General features: G+C 43.1%; 1 protein-coding gene across 1 annotated transcript in view; it reads right to left on the bottom strand.

Annotated features, from left to right (window-relative positions):
• STOX2 (storkhead box 2) overlaps window positions 1-16,540 on the bottom strand; it is a 162,231-nt gene that overhangs the window by 87,738 nt on the left and 57,953 nt on the right. The window lies entirely within an intron of this gene.

The following is a 16,540-nucleotide window of genomic DNA, read 5'->3' as shown; positions in this document are numbered from 1 at the left end:
ATAGACACTAGATCATTGAATAAATCAAGAGAAGAGTACCAGGAATAAGGTAGCTTCCTAAGGAATCTATTGTAGTAGATGATAAATGAAGATCTTTTAGGAAATTAAAAGAAAAACTTACTCAACAAGCTAGGGTATGGTTTTAATACAGTCACTTCAACAACAAACTCTAGTTTCTAGATTGAATATTTTAAAGGCTATTTTGATCCTAATAGAGACACTTTCATTATCCCCCAATAGAAAATTCTACTGTGGCTTTAGCTCAGCGTCTCTGATTTAAAGACACCCATAGAAGCCACACATGTTTCCTGGATTATCATGCAAGAAAGAAAGAGAACATTGTAGATCTGGGTCAATATTTGAACCAGGTTTTCAGAAATACTGATGGATGGCATAAAAGAATATAGCTTCTTCCTCCAAAAAAAGAAAAAGGAAAGAAATATAGCTTCTGTTATTCTATTAAGCTTTAAAAACGAATACTGAAAACCAATTTCCTTCTTAAAAACAAAAGTTATATAGTTAGGATAATTAATTGTAATAGATGTACAAAAATAATCAGTGGCCATAATGCAAACAAGACAGGTGTTGTTATCTCAGAAATGCATTTCACTACAAGCTCATCAATGCCTCGGCCCTCCACCATCCAGTGCTGCTAAATGGCCTCCTTTGGAGTACATGAGGCGGGTGAAGTGACAGTTATGAATCCTTAGAAAGAGTCTCTTTGTTCATTTGTGTTTTGGGTTTTTTTTTTTTTTTTGCGGTACGCGGGCCTCTCACTGTTGTGGCCTCTCCTGTTGCGGAGCACAGGCTCCGGACGCGCAGGCTCAGCGGCCATGGCTCACAGGCCCAGCCGTTCCGCGGCATGTGGGATCTTCCCGGACTGGGACACGAACCCGTGTCCCCCGCATCGGCAGGCGGACTCTCAAGCACTGCGCCACCAGGGAAGTCCCTGTTCATTTGGTTTTAATGTTTCCAAAAGACTCAGAAGAACCAGGTGTGACTATGACCGGAGATTCTATCACTTTCTCAGTCTCAGTATACTTGAAATATATGCAACAATCGGTTATTGATAGAAATTCCACCTCAAAGTTACGCTCAGATAGGTAATGACCCAACATATTTGCACTTAATGTTGTATAAGGAGAGAATACGTACTTCTTCTAAACCCACCAGACCAAGCGCCATTCTCTTCCTTGAATTCCTAAAACATTTGTATCTAAATATGTACTGGGTTTTTCGAGGGAAGGCAAATGTCACCACAGAATCAAAAAATAGCACAAAGTATTGAATTTAATTATAGTTAGTTACTTGATATACAGGGTACAGTGCTATAGTCTTTTGGTCTCACCCTGTATGCTGTACAAAAGAAACTAATCGTTAGTAATGAATAGGTCCGAAGACTTCAGCAAATCTCTACTACAGTTTTGAATATGACTATACTCCATGTAATTTTTCCAGTAACTAAAAACGTTAAGTTACTTCTTTATGTCTTCAAAGATTGTGTGTATGAAACTGAAGACAGCAATTAAAATATATTCATCTGAGTGCACTCTCGAGATGGTTACAGGAGTTATTGTTTCTGGCCTTAAGTTACATCACAGATCCAAACCATCACCAAATTTTGTATTTTACACTTTATCCTAAGCTTGTTTTTCTCTGGATAAAAACTATGGCTTTCTCAGACATCTTCATTGCCTCCTAATTCCTATCACCAAAAGTAGTGGCTGGGGTTCTTTTCAGGACCATTTCCAAAATGAAGCCAAGTTTTTAATGCCCTTTTGTCTCAGAAACTTTGAGAATAGAACCAAAGAGCCCCAGGGTGCTGGATGCTGGTGACAGGTCATCACGGTGTTAGTGGTCCACATCCACACTGACAGGACACACGAGTAAAGTCTGTGCTGAGCAAAATTACACATTTAATCTAGACCTCCTTCCCAATCACCCATTAATAACTGAAATCTCTACTAAGTCTCTGAACACAAGGCTTTCCTCCCCACAGTATTCTCCACCTGAAATACAAATTTCTCAAGGATCTTAAGAGGGCAAAATACAAACTCCTTTAGGCACTGAAGTAACCTTATGCGAATGTGTTTTATTACTGCTGTTTTCCACCCCAAGAAGCTTTTCTTCTGCACATAAAAGCAGGAACTGGGGCTATGAGCGTTTAGTGGCCACCTCTGGGAAGATGCAGTGCTGGACAGGAGGTAACACCAGACACAAAAGTGTCCCATGGTCAGAGCTGCTCTCCTTCCTAACCGAGGTAAAAGAAACAAATGCACTTAAGACAGATGTCCTGAACTGAAAACGAATCTATGAGAAAGCAGCAGCCACAGAGCTCGTCAGCAAACAATGCAGGACAGAAGCACTGAAATAATGCACCACGGCTCCTTAGGGCCTCTAGCCAACTGGGAGCACACCTGCAACTGCGTCTTCTCTGTGCAGGACCGTGACCACCACGCCGGCCCCATCACAGCCTCTGCCAGACCGTCATCAACAGCAGGGAGGGGCACAGAGGCCAGTGAGATTCTAAGCGACGTGGAGGGAAGCCCGTGGCCTGCTGGGGGGTCTGCTCACTTACCTGCAGAGAGGAGGGAGGGTCTCTCCAAAGGGAGCAGAGAGAACAGACTGATGGCAGCCCCTCACCGTCCTGGATAAGTCCCAGAAAGGGCAAAACAAGGCAATAAATTAGGATGTGGCACCAGTGCACACGCGCCCTCCTGCCTCTTGTCAAAAATGTCAGCTGGCAACCTCATGACTATTAAGTCCTAGTTGCTGCTTCCAGATCAGTAACACATGTACTGGAAAAAGCACCACATCTATCCTGCAAAGCCAATCTATTCTAGACCCACTGGTTGGTTACACTGCTCCCCATGGGTCAGCGGGATTCTAGTAACTGGCAGTGAAGCCTTTCCTACCTCTAAGAAAAAGGGTATAGTTCTAAGAAATAAATGACCCCTTTTTAGAGACCCAAAGCTCCTTATTGCTATACGCAGACCATATATTTATTATTAATAATAATAACTATTAACTATTACGGAGCACAAATTACATGCCAGGTGCTGCTCTCAAGGTTTTACATGTATTAAGGCATTTAATCCTCAGAACAATTCAATGAGTAGGTGCTATTACGACCCCATGTTACACATGGGACACCGAGAGGCCAGGCTGCACAGCTGGCTACGTGCAGAGCCTGTATCCAAAGCCGGGCAGCCTTCTCCCAAACCTGGGCCCGGAGTCAGTACCTGATGTCGACTCTACATTCAGAAAAAATGAAAAGTCCAGTGTGCAAAGAATCGATAACTGGTCAGAAAAATAAAAAGATCAAGGTCAAATGAAGAACACTCCTCACGATGTAGCGTTCTGACCCGCATGCCACGCCGCCATTTTTGCACTAATACCACTCTTCCCCTTTCTGTTCATAGCACGCTGGTATTTTACTCACTGCCCCGTTTCCATCTCCTAATTCTCTTACGGATCTGGTTAAAAACATCATCTGCTTTATTCTAACTGTAAGGTGGAGGATAACATACTAAAGGTTTTTACCAGGAAAACTTAGATCTGGATTTGAAACTTAGCTTGGGTGCTTATCAGCTGTGAAATGTTCAACCCCAGACTGTTCATCAGCAAATTGATATAATAATAGTACCAACCTCATAGGATGGGTCGTCGTATTAAATGAAAGAATATAATTGCATCTAAGAGGCCCTCAATAAATGAAGGATATTATCATCATGAATTCTAAAGTATTCTTTAGGGAAAACAATACGTTTATTATTTATTTCTTCTGGGATATTTACTTATCATTTTGAATGTTTTACTTATTTTTAACTTTTATTATTTATTTTTATTTGGATATCATTTTTTTTTTTTTTGTGGTACGCGGGCCTCTCACTGTTGTGGCCTCTCCCGTTGCGGAGCACAGGCTCCGGACGCGCAGGCTCAGCGGCCATGGCTCACGGGCCCAGCCGCTCCGCGGCATGTGGGATCCTCCCGGACCGGGGCACGAACCCGTGTCCCCTGCATCGGCAGGCAGACTCTCAACCACTGCGCCACCAGGGGAGCCCTGGATATCACTTTTTTAATTTTATGTTTTAAAATTTATCTTGAATAATTAATCTTGAACATCTATTTATGTCATATGTATGTATTATGATGTATTATTTATGAATTTTTAGAACTTCTGTGAGGGAGACATAAAAGGGAGGAGATATATGTTTATGTATAGCTGATTCACTTTGTTATACAGCAGAAACTAACACACCATTGTAAAGCAATTATACTCTAATAAAGATGTTTAAAAAAAAAAGAAATATTTCTTTTTAAAAAGAAAGCAAAAGACCAAAGATGTCTTTAAGGATGCAGAATTATCCTCCCATAAGACAAAATTTCATTTTAATTTGAAATCTACAAATTTGGAATTTGGGGATTATGGAATAGAGTTAGGCTGAAGGTCACCTTTAGTTTGTACAGATAAGTGGCATAAATAAGGTTTCAAGGGACCATACAATTTCTGAAGAAGGGAAAAATAATCTGCTTTCAAGTACTAAAGGAGCAATCTCTTATATGGCAACAATTGATATGCTAATTATAAATAATTTATCCATTCGTTAGATAGCCTAAGGACATGAAAGTAATGACCCCATTTCATTAAACATTCTATAAAATTTAGGTCTTTCACTTATTTAGACAAGTTTTCCTCCTAATTAACCCAAATTAGTGCAATTCTAGTCCTAGTTATGTTTATTACATTGTCTAGTGTGGAACATTACATACATGGCAAGTTCCATCTGACAAAGGCCTAATCAGATGATCAATTTTTCTTGACTAGAGCTAGAAAAGAACACCAATGGTTCTTAAGAAAAAATTCCTAGGGATACCATACTCAGATTTCAGTTATTCTTGAAACAACTTTAAAAGTGAGTTTTGGACAACTTAGCTTGAGAACAAGATTCATATTTTTGCCTACTGTATTTCTGCCTAATTTGAGTTCACCTTTTGAGTATTTAGAATACCATCATCAGACAACTGTCCAGAAGATAAAGCAGCATCCATGGATCACCTTCCTGAACGCCATCAAGACCACACCTCCAAATGACACGTTGGCTCCAGCTTCACCCAAAGGGAGAAAAGGATCAACGTCCTTATCCGTCTTGATCCTTCTGTTTGGCAAAGTGCCAAGCCTAGAAAAATCCGAATATCTGGTTTTTCCACTTCTGCACTCAGATTAAAGAACACTAGTCCTGAAAACACACTCAATCAAATTAAATTAACTTTAAAACTAAATGCCGGGCTTCCATAGTGGCGCAGTGGTTGAGAGTCCGACTGCCGATGCAGGGGACGCGGGTTCGTGCCCCGGTCCGGGAAGATCCCACATGCTGCGGAACGGCTGGGCCGGTGAGCCATGGCCGCTGAGCCTGCGCGTCCGGAGCCTGTGCTCCGCGACGGGAGAGGCCACGACAGTGAGAGGCCCCCGTACCGGAAAAAAAAAAACAAAAAAACATGACTAAGAATGAGCCTATAGAGTTAAGTATTCTTGTACCTGAGGGGTCATCTCCCCCCAGCAGCAGAGCACAGTGAATTTGTGAAAGTTCTAGCTCAGATGAATGTAATTTCCATACATTTAATTTACTGCATAGTGTTAAAACCCTTTTCTTTAAGGAAGCGGTTTACTAATCAAATCTCTCCCAGACGCCCTCTTGGCAACAAGAAGTTAAAACAATCGTTATGCAAATATTAAGAAATTCTAATCCTAAGAAATTGAATACAAGTAAATTTGACCTTTTTCGTTCTGTGAGTTTATTTTGGTGCCTTGATTCTAAAGTTAAAAATACAGAGAAACCATAAATTACATTTTTTAATTTAAGACGTGACAACTTTGTGTTATATTTGTTTGGTATTTTAAAGTCTAGTATATAGAGAATTTTAAGTGTTCGCTAGTTAACTAGCCATAAAACGGGGGGGTGGGTTAAGAAGAGATATAATTTTTAACTATTACGTAGTGTCTAACAGCAATTTTTGTTTTATTGAAAATACACAGTACATCATAAAGCTTTGGGACTGTTCTTAAATATTCTAAAGAATGGGAGTTTGCTCCTGTATTTGTATTACTTTAAGTATTACGTACTCCAAGGATTATGCAGGTGCTAAATCCTGCAAGTCCTCCTACTAGCAGAAGTACTAAATGGAGATTACGCATTCATATTATTCACATTCATTCCGTTGCCATGGGTTACTGAACTCACCCTCCTTGACCACTGAAAAACTAGAAGAAACTGTAAAAGACTTTCTCAGTGACCCTCCTATGGGGAAATCACAAGGACAGATTTTTTCTTTTCCCCCAAATCGAAGATTTTATAAAACACATCTGATGTGTTCTAAACCAGTTAACTGACTCTTATCAAAGTTATAGTTCATTTACTCAGTTTTAACCATCGATACTTTTTTTGAGTCATATCCACCAAAATTCCTAGTTTATTATTGTCTTGACTACCTTGGACTTACTCCTATCTTATCCCATTCAGACCCATATAACTCCTCCTTTTTTGACCCCTGATAGCATTATTTTAAATTGTTGTGCTGGGTACTGTGAAATTATTCCATTATTTGGACCCTGGCCTATTGCGATGCTCAGAATGACTGCTCAGTGTAAACTCTTACAACAGATGGCAAAAGTTAGACGGCACGAAATCTCATGTTTCTTCAGTTTTTCCTAACAGAAAAAGTACAGAAGAGAATGCGTCAGCAGAAGAAAATGGTTTACGAATGAATGAAATTATGTTTACGTGGGGGGACTTCTTTCCATTTGAAGTTTCCATGTTCTTGTCCGGTGCCTTTTGTGCCTAGGAATTGTGCAAGCCCAGCGATTTCATCTCCTCCAAGAATCAGGGGTGTTCACTGCAGGACAGACACTTCCCGATAACACCGGGCCAATTAAGACTGCGAGGAACTCACAGCGGATGGATGAGACACCCCCTCCAGCGTGATGAGAAGAGGAAGGGTAAGAAACAGCAGCACAGAACTATTCCAGCAATAGCCTCCCACGCCCCCCAACGCCCTGTCAGGTTTTAGGAGACTCTATGGTTCTTTGGGCAAAGCAAGGTAACTCTCAGAACATCAGCTGGCAGAGTAGATTCTTTGCCGATAACATACACCAATATTTGAGGTGAGACTCATTAGAATAGGCAGGGAACTCTGAAATCTTTCCTCTAGGTACAAGCCAGGCCTCTCAGGCGAGCTCCTTAGGGCAAGTGCAAGACGAACCACTGGGGTAGTGAAAGAAAAGATTTAATGTTTACATAAAAATAAGAAGGTAATTTTACTAACAGGTGGCATGTAGACTAAGAGTCGAGTACACACAAGATTTAAAGTATGCGAGTGTGTGAGCGTGTACGCATGTATAAAATCCCAGTGTCGTCTTCTGTGATGTTTCAGACATTCATTAGTGGCTGCCTCCCAGGGCTGTTCTGAGACTACATGAGGTCATTCTCACGCGCTGGCTGGTACCAAGTACATGCTCAGTAGACACTGGTTCCCTTCCTTGTGGGGGAAGTGAATTGGGGGTAAAAAGGCTCCCTCTTCATGTCTACATTTCAGGAGCACACAGGAACTCTGTTATCTTGATAGGAAGCGTGTCCTCAGACCAACAGAGGAAGGCTGTGCTCATGGCCCAGGACCTTTGACCTCCGGCATCCCACCGCCAGGCTCAACAGAAACCTTCCAGGGCCTGTCTACACAGCACTGTGTAAGGATTAACCACAGCTCTCCTAGGCCCTCAGCACAGCCCCAGCCCAATGACGCTCTGCACAGCTTCACTGGAGAGAAGGTGCTTTCCCACCTCCGGTGGCACCTGACAGTGCATACCTCCACTTCTGGCCCTTCCGCTCAGGATGGTACACCATCACGTACTCTGCCTTTGGCATCCTGAACAAATGTTCTTTGAAATTCTCCACATGTTGAAACCACCCACACCAAGCAGGGTACAACATACGGGAAAGCGAGATCTGCCACCTCCCCAAACCACGCTCCTACCAGCAAAAGCCAAGGCTTTTGTCATACTGCGGCTCTAGAATTAGAGGAGGCTTTTGAAGTTCAATTAGTCGGCCGCAACCCTGTAAGGCAAGCTGCTTCATATATCAATACTTGAGGTTCTTCTTGAGCTATTTTCACTGGACTTGCAGGCAGGGAGAACTGGGGAGGGGCAACGTGTTGAAGACAGGAAGCTTTGGATTCCCAAATCCCGGCTGGCCAGGGTCGGCGTGTCTGTCTCTACAGTGAAGTGAAGCGGAGGTGCTGGCAGCTCTGAAAGCTTCGGAGGAGGGAAAACCCTCTCTCCTCCCCCAGCTCAGGCTGTCATCCCAGAGCCCCGAGTCCTGCTGCCAAACCATCTGCTAGAAGGAAAGCTGCTGAAATCTTAACACGTGAAAAGCGGATCCCAAAGTGTGGCACTCCCTTTCCGCAACCCAGGGGGACGTGCTGACCTGAGATTCCAGGGGACCATCACTACTATTTAAAGCTCACCAAGGGAGGAACATGCACTTGATCTGGAGGAGAGAAGGCACTGGGCTGCCCTTGAAAGGTGTACCTTAGCCTCCCAGCTTTCCCTCCTCACGCTGCGTTTCTGCGATACTCGTTTTATTGCAAACGCAAACGCATACAAACACACAGCTCGACCATAACCTTGGAAGAGGCTTTTTCTCTTCACCTTATTTGGAAAAGTCCAAGTCAATATCTCTGATTAGACGGGGCACCATTTCCCTGATTTTAGGTGAAGCCAAGTTCTCTTAGATTTCTAACTCACAGGAATACTGAATATACAATGACTCTCCACCATGCTTCCTAAGATGGAAACTCCAGGACAAGTGAGCCCCCTTAGGTAAATGAATAATCCTGTGGATTTCTTAGAAGACCACATACCCAAATCAATAGGTAATGGAATATTTGATCTGTGATTAAATGAGGACCAAAGTATAAGAATCAGATTGAACTCTGATTTTTTTAACTCTACCCGACCCTGGGCAAGTCGCCTGTCATCTCCCTTATTCTACAGCCTCAGGTGTAAAATATGTAGGAGTGGATCACTCTCTTAGAGTTATGTCCCCCAAGAAATAATAATACAGTAGCAAAAATGTACTAAGTTCTTACTATGCGTCAGGCACTCTGCTAATTATTTTACATGCATTTGCTCATTTAATCCACATAGCAACTAAAAATTAGATCCTACTGTATCCTCATTTTATAGATGAGAAACAGAGGATACATTGCCAAGATTACACAGGCAGCAGGGGGGTGGCAGGACCCCGATGTCCTAAATCAAAAAGCTCTGCCACTACATAAAGGCACTTTACGAACCTAAGAAGCCACTATTACAAACGTGGAAAAGTCCACCTGACACTACAACCATCTTCATTGTTCGGCTCTTCCGGGCATGTTCAAGTCCTTGGCTAAGTGGACTTTTCAAAACTTTTAATTTTTTTTAAGATAATCAACAGCTGTCCATTGCCTTCATTATAAATAACCATGTAGCAAGCGTGGGGGGGAAAGATGGTCCAAATACTCCTTTCAATTATTTTAAAACCAATCAAAATGAAAATTCAAATGAGTTCTTTAGGTTCACAGGAAGCCCCACTATCATGACAAGCGCCAGCATCTAATCTAAAGTGATGTTTTATCTTAGAAGTTCAGTGGATTCCAAAAAGCTATATTGTTTTTTCATGGAACATCCATGCTGGAATTTTTAGAATCCCAAGACAGAAGCTTGTGTATGTACAACCCGGTGGATATCTAAAACGCCCCAGCGTTCACTCCTTTGGCCCAGTGTGAATGGATCAGGCTTCCTGATAGGACACAAGGACCCTGGAGGCCACTTATCATCAGTCCCCAGGGGACTAACCACGAATGTGAATGCGGTTAAAGAAGGAAGCGAAACAAAGAGGTCAGAGATTTCACTGAAACTATCAGAAATGTTCGCAAGACAATGGGTCCCCATAGTTGTACACTTAAATTCCTACTGTATGCCTACTACATTCCTAGCACTTGCTGGAACAAAACCAAGTGAGACTAGAGCCAAGTTCACAAAGAGCTTCACAGTCTAGAGGGAAGATCCGACAAGAAGATGAGGACAGATGTGTAAATGATGTCAGAGGCAGACAAGGGTGCTACGGGAGCACCGGGAAGGGGCAGCTCAATCAACAGTCCACCAGGCCAAAGAGGCTTCCTCGAGAGCTAAGACCGGAGTTGAGTGATTATATTTTCTTTTTGGCCATGCTGCACGGCTTGCAGGATCTTAGCTCTCCGACCAGGGATTGAACCCCGGCCCTCGGCAGTGAGAGGGCAGAGTCCTAACCACTGGACCGCCAGGGAATTCCCTGGAACTGAGTTTTAAACACTAAGTAGCTAGATGCAAGGAAGAGGGAAACTGGGTGTTATTGGAGAGATGGAAACAAGGACCCCGGAAGCTTTTACAAAATGAAGCCAACGTGGTTGCAAAGTAAAACTCAACTATATTTCTTTGTGTAGCTCATATGCAATTTACTCTTGACAGCATACTTTGAAGTGACAACTCTGAGACCCTGTTGAGAGTCTATTTGCTTCCTTTGGGGTTCTTCCATTCTTATGCATGGAAACCAATGCAGTGCTTTACGTATATTAATTCACATAATTCACCCCAAACCTCATAGATACATACAATTATTATTCCCATTTTGCAGGTAAGGAAACTGAGGCCCTGAATAAATAGGTAATTTATCCAAATTTACCTGCTCAGTACTGGAAAGGCTGGATTATGAAGCCATCTGGACTACATGTCTGCTCTAAATCACTCTGCTACACGGCCTCTCCAAAAAGGAATTTACTGAAAAGTATTGAGTAACTCAGGATTGCGGGGAGGCCTGGAGATCCGGGCTTGGAACTCGGTAGTCACGCCAAGCACAAACCCTGCAGCTGGCATCCACCTACACTGCCACACACGAGACACTGCCTGCAGAATGCCGTCTTGCTGCCACACCACTGCCAGCCAGGGAACGTGCCCCAGAGCCCCCCTACCCTGCCCCACAAGCACCAGATGCAGAGTCTGGAAAGGAGTGTGTAATTGGTGAAACCATGACCTTGAGCCAGGCGGGCCAGGACAGCAATTCCATGGCCAAGTTCAGTGTCCACATAGAGAAATGAGGTTCTGCCTCCCCGCAAGGTCCATAAGGTGAGTGTACTGGCCTCCTAAGACGCTGAAACAAAGTACCACAAACTGGGTGGCTTAAAACAAGAGAAATTTATTCTCTCACAGCTCTGGAGGCCAAGAGTCAGAAGCAGGATTGTTTCCATCTGGAGGTTCTGGGGGAGAATCCCTTCCATGCCTTTCCACTGGCTTCTAGCAGTTGCCAACAATCCCTGTGCCGCCTTGGCTTGTAGACCCATCACTCAAATCTCTACCCCCACCCTCACATGGACGTCCCCCCTGTGTCTGCGTCTCTTTTCTTCTTCTCATAAGGGCATCAGTCACACTGGATTCAGGACCCACCCGACTCTAGTACGACCACGTATTAATTCCATCTACAAAGTCCCTATTTCCAAATAAGGTCATATTCAGGGTTACCAGGGGTTTACGGGGGCACAGGTTCAACCCACAACAGTGGGGAGATACAGACAGGGGAAGGGGGTTCAGATGCTGCACAGCCAAAAAAAGTGACAAGTATCCACAGAACGTCAATTGCTGCGCAGCCTTCGTTTCACCTAATAACGAAATAAATGACTTCAAAGCAAAAGCTGGATGTGCCGAAAGCAATGAATTGGTCTGTGAGCTCTCTTAGGGGAATCAGCTAGACAGGAACTTGCGGTAGGGGTGAGGTGACGGTGTTAATTACAGAGCTAGAAGGGTCCTCCCTCTGAAACTGTGGCCATCAGAAGGAGACGGCCAGGCTTAAGCCCTGCTACCTCTAATGCCCACAGGCACCTGCCAGATATTTCTCTTTTATCTTCAAAAAGAGAAAACTTGGCCTGGAGGGGCCATCATGGATTTAAGTAGGAAGATAAATGGAGATTTTAACTGTGTATATGCGTTACCTAAGCCATACATTTTCAACTAGATTGGTGTATGACAGATGTTTGAAATATACGTTATTTACATAGCTGGTCTAGTCTTTTGTGCTGCTGCTTGCATAGCTCTGAACCCTTTTCAAACCAGAACTAGAGATACCAAAAGCACATCCCTTTTATCAACACTACAATGGCTTCTGAATAAATGCAAACACTAATCAAAAACATCCAAGCATTAAAAAGCTCTTCACTTTTAGGAAAAGAGAGCAGATGATCTCCAAGCAATCCTAACCTTGAGTCTCCAGGTTTTCAGAAACCTAAGTAGGACTCAATGTTAATGGAATCCAACTGACCCTCCATCTGCTGGAAATAAAAATAAGCAAGTCACCTGTTCCCCTCTAAGAAGCGGAACATAAAGTACAAAAGCTAAACTATTCCCGTGTTCTCACTAACACTGCTAAGTGGTTGACCCCCAAACTATACCTGGAGCCTCTACCGGTCACGTGAGTGCCTACCTCTCTGCTTGGACAACCAAACCATTACGTCCAACATAGAACTCATCTTCTGCTCCATTTCCCCCAGCCTCCTGGTCACTTATTGCATTCTTCCAACAAAAATCTCTGATTCACCTTTGATTTTCTCTCCTCTCTTCAATCCAGTCACTTAAAGGAACAGCCAGGCCCTTGGTCCTCACAGATGCTCCCTTTGCCCTTCATGCCCATCCCTCCTTCCTTGGATACGGGTTTTCACTATGAGGCATGAGTACCACTCAGGTATGTGAGGGCATTTCAGGTGGTACCTGGTTGAATCATTTTTTACTGAAATAGGAATATATGAACTGTAATGGGGGTTAGAAAAATAATTGTCAAATGAAACCCATAATTTCATATAAAATTAAAAATTTTTCTTTTACATGCATTTAAATATAAAGTGGGTAGAGTTAAAGAAAAATATTAACTAAATAAGAGCACAGATAGTATATGGACATGGTTTACAAATTCTTAAGGGTGGTGTGCTAATGCCTAGCAGTGTTGCAAAACACTACTCTTGGGTGGTCCCTCATCACCCTACTGCTTGATAACCTCTGTTCCCTCAACCACCTCCCAGCTGGTCCCCTAGCGTCCCAACTCGCATCTCTTCCATCTATCCTGTAAGCCATAGCCAGACACCTCTTCCTAAGATGCTCCTTTCATTATTTCTCTCCCAAACTCACAAATCTGATTCCGACCCCGATAAACTCCACCTACATTTCAAGAGCCCACCTGATCTAGCTACACATTATTTCTAGTTACATCCCAAATTTACAGTATGGCAAATTTCACACTGACGTTTTCCTTGCCAGCTGAATGTCTTGGTTCATACTGCTTCTACAACCTTCCCCCAGTTCTCCGCCTTCTCTGCTCTTCAAATCCTACCCAGTCCTTCGAGAAGCAAGTAAGTCCTCCTTCCAGGCAGCCTTTTTTATTGACATCTCTCCTCTTAAGTCCTATTCCACTTACACCAACCCTATCAACCAACCCCACTTAACTGTTCTTTTTTTTTAGCATCTTTATTGGAGTATAATTGCTTTACAATGGTGTGTTAGTTTCTGCTTTATAACAAAGTGAATCAGTTATACATACACATATGTCCCCATATCTCTTCCCTCTTGCGAGACGTCTCCCTCCCTCCCACCCTCCCTATCCCACCCCTCTAGGTGGTCACAAAGCACCGAGCTGATCTCCATGTGCTATGCGGCTGCTTCCCACTAGCTATCTACCTTACATTTGGTAGTGTATATATGTCCATGCCTCTCTCTCGCTTTGTCACAGCTTACCCTCCCACCTCCCCATATCCTCAAGTCCATTCTCTAGTAGGTCTGTGTCTTTATTCCTGTCTTACGAAATTGAGCTATTTGTAATGAGGTGGATAGACCTAGAGTCTGTCATACAGAGTGAAGTAAGTCAGAAAGAGAAAAACAAATACTGTATGCTAGCACATATATGTGGAATTTAAGAAAAAAAAGAATGTCATGAAGAACCCACTTAACTCTTGATTATATTCCAGTATTTCCTGCTTTCTAATGGTCAACTCATTGAGAGCTGGTCCTACCAGCCACAATAGGAAGTCCTTGAAGAGTAGAATCTTCTGTTACAAAAGGATGACGCACATTAGGAGTTCAAGACATTTCCTCAACCAAGTTTTTAAGAGAAGCCATGTTTTATTCATTTATCCAATAAATATTTCCTGAGTCCCTGATATGTGTCAAGCTCTGTGGTTGCTGGCAAAATAGAGATGTGAATAAAACACATACTGTAACTGAGGAACTCACTGGCTAGTAAACCCGAGGTACAACACAATGTCACCATGCTGTTGTAACACAAGTACAAAACAACCGTCATACGAGTGATTCGCTCTAGGAAGAGAAGGGGTGTGTGAGCTTGTTCTGGAAGGCTAAACTGGATGAGCCTTATATATTTTAGCTAAATATCAGACTTTTAAAGATGGCGAGCACACTCTCAGAGGTGTCACATAAATCACAAAAGGCAACAAGATATTGCAGAAGGCAAAGAGTTTCCAGAGCCTGGAGTGCAGGGTGGTGGGGGAGGGATGGAAGGAGGGGTGGGAAAAGCAGGGGAGGTCACGCCATGAAGAGCCTTGGTCTCAGACTTCACCCATAGGCATGAGAAACGTTGAAAAGAGTTGGAAAGTAACATGACCAGTTTTGCTTTAGGAGGGATTAAAAAAATAAAAAACAAAACCCCTCTGGGGACCCGTAGAGCAAGAATTGGACATGGTCAGTTTGGAAGACACTGTAATAGAACAGAAGGATTTCAACAACAGAGATGAAAAGGGAGGGGGAGATTTTAGAAATATTTAGGTGGTAGAAATCAATGGGATTTTCTGGCCAACTGGTTGTGCATTCCAATGTCAAATAAAAATAGTCTGGGGATTAACTACTTAAGGAAAAGTTCACTATCTACTTAAAAAAAATTACCCATGCCATTTCTCTCCCATGTTACTGTGGTGAAGGTTAAGTTAGCATTGACTATAGTCTATAGTCTTACGAACGACAAGAACCTCTACTCTAAACCTGATAGACTAGGCATCACGCAGTTTCTATGACTGATGTACAAAGCCTGCCCTAGTTGCAAAAGTCGGCAACTGAACCCAGCAGCAAGGATCCAACCAGACTCTGTTGGTTATAGCTGCACTCAGCATAAGCAATCTTGTACCAAAGAACATACAGTTGTCTGAACTGCCCTAACTCTCTGGGGCTATAGAGAATTTAAGCCACAATTGCTCTGGAGGTATAAAAATGCTAAGGTTTTTATACAATATACTCATATTCCTTTTTTCAAATAAAAACGTTCACAAGAGTGTAAAAGATGTTGAAATACCAAGAGAGGTGACCTTTTGTAAGCACATTCACGTTCTCCTGGGAAATAAAGAATAAAGTCATTCACCACCAAGTGTAATATTCCTCACTTCCACAGGCCTGATGAAAGGAGTCAACACAGGTAGTTTCAAATTAAAGCACGGTTGGAGCAGCGAGGCTGGAAATGTATCTCTGCGAGGAGGTATAAGGAGGCAACAGGATGCTGTTCATGAAAACTTGCACGTGATCGGAACCTGCCAGGGCTTCATCCCTGTCCCCTCACCCCCATTAGTTTGGTCACCGGGACAAGCCCTAATGCAGCCACTTAATGTAACATCTGGGGATGACAGGAAATAAGACTCCATTGCAAAATGAGCGCTATTCCCACACACCCCACATACGGAAGCACATGACTCCAATAAGCAGAAAGGGCAAAGGTTATTTCTAACGATTTCTGTGTAAGTGCTGAGAAATCCTGGGCTTGCCCATTACAGAGGCGCTGCGGAGCCCAATTCTGTAATGGAAATGCGGGCCAGGAGGGCCCATTCCAGACGGGGAGAGGTCATGTTACCCGCCAGGGACACAGCTGGTTTGGGGCAGGCCCAGATTAGAAACTCAGGTGCCCATCCTCCACTCCCAGAAAACTCTCAAAATAACAGAACGTAAGGAACTGGGCCCCACAATCCACTGGGCCCCAGAATTAGTTTCTATAAAATGAAAACTAATAACTCATCAAGGTGGCGTCCTGGCCATTCCTCCCCGCTGATTTATATTAGTGAGATCGGCAGACAAAACTGGTTTATATTTTCTTAAGATGTCATTTGCGGCTTGTGTTTTCTTTCTTTTCAAATCCTTTAAAATTGTCTGCCTTATTGCTCCTTAAAATGACAAACATCCATCTAAAAGTACTTTGGGGGTGGCTCGTTCACAGGGGACGCCTTTTATGCACACGCTCTGTAGGACCTTTATAGTGGAAAACAAATCACTTTGCAGTCCTGATCAATGAAATGTCCCCAAACTTGGTGGCATGCCATGTGAAATATAAAGAAGCAGCCATCCCCAGGGCTTGGGGAGAGGAAAGTGAAGTAGCATCACTTGTATAAAGAGGTCACAGTTCACAGGGTCCTGACAGAGAAGGTTCTAACACCTTCATTA

The sequence above is a fragment of the Aethalodelphis obliquidens genome, unplaced genomic scaffold (genome assembly GCF_003676395.1).
Source record: "Aethalodelphis obliquidens isolate GAN/ISIS:26980383/991018 unplaced genomic scaffold, ASM367639v1 scaffold25, whole genome shotgun sequence".
Lineage (NCBI taxonomy): Eukaryota > Metazoa > Chordata > Mammalia > Artiodactyla > Delphinidae > Aethalodelphis > Aethalodelphis obliquidens.
This window is presented reverse-complemented; position numbering and strand designations above follow the sequence as displayed.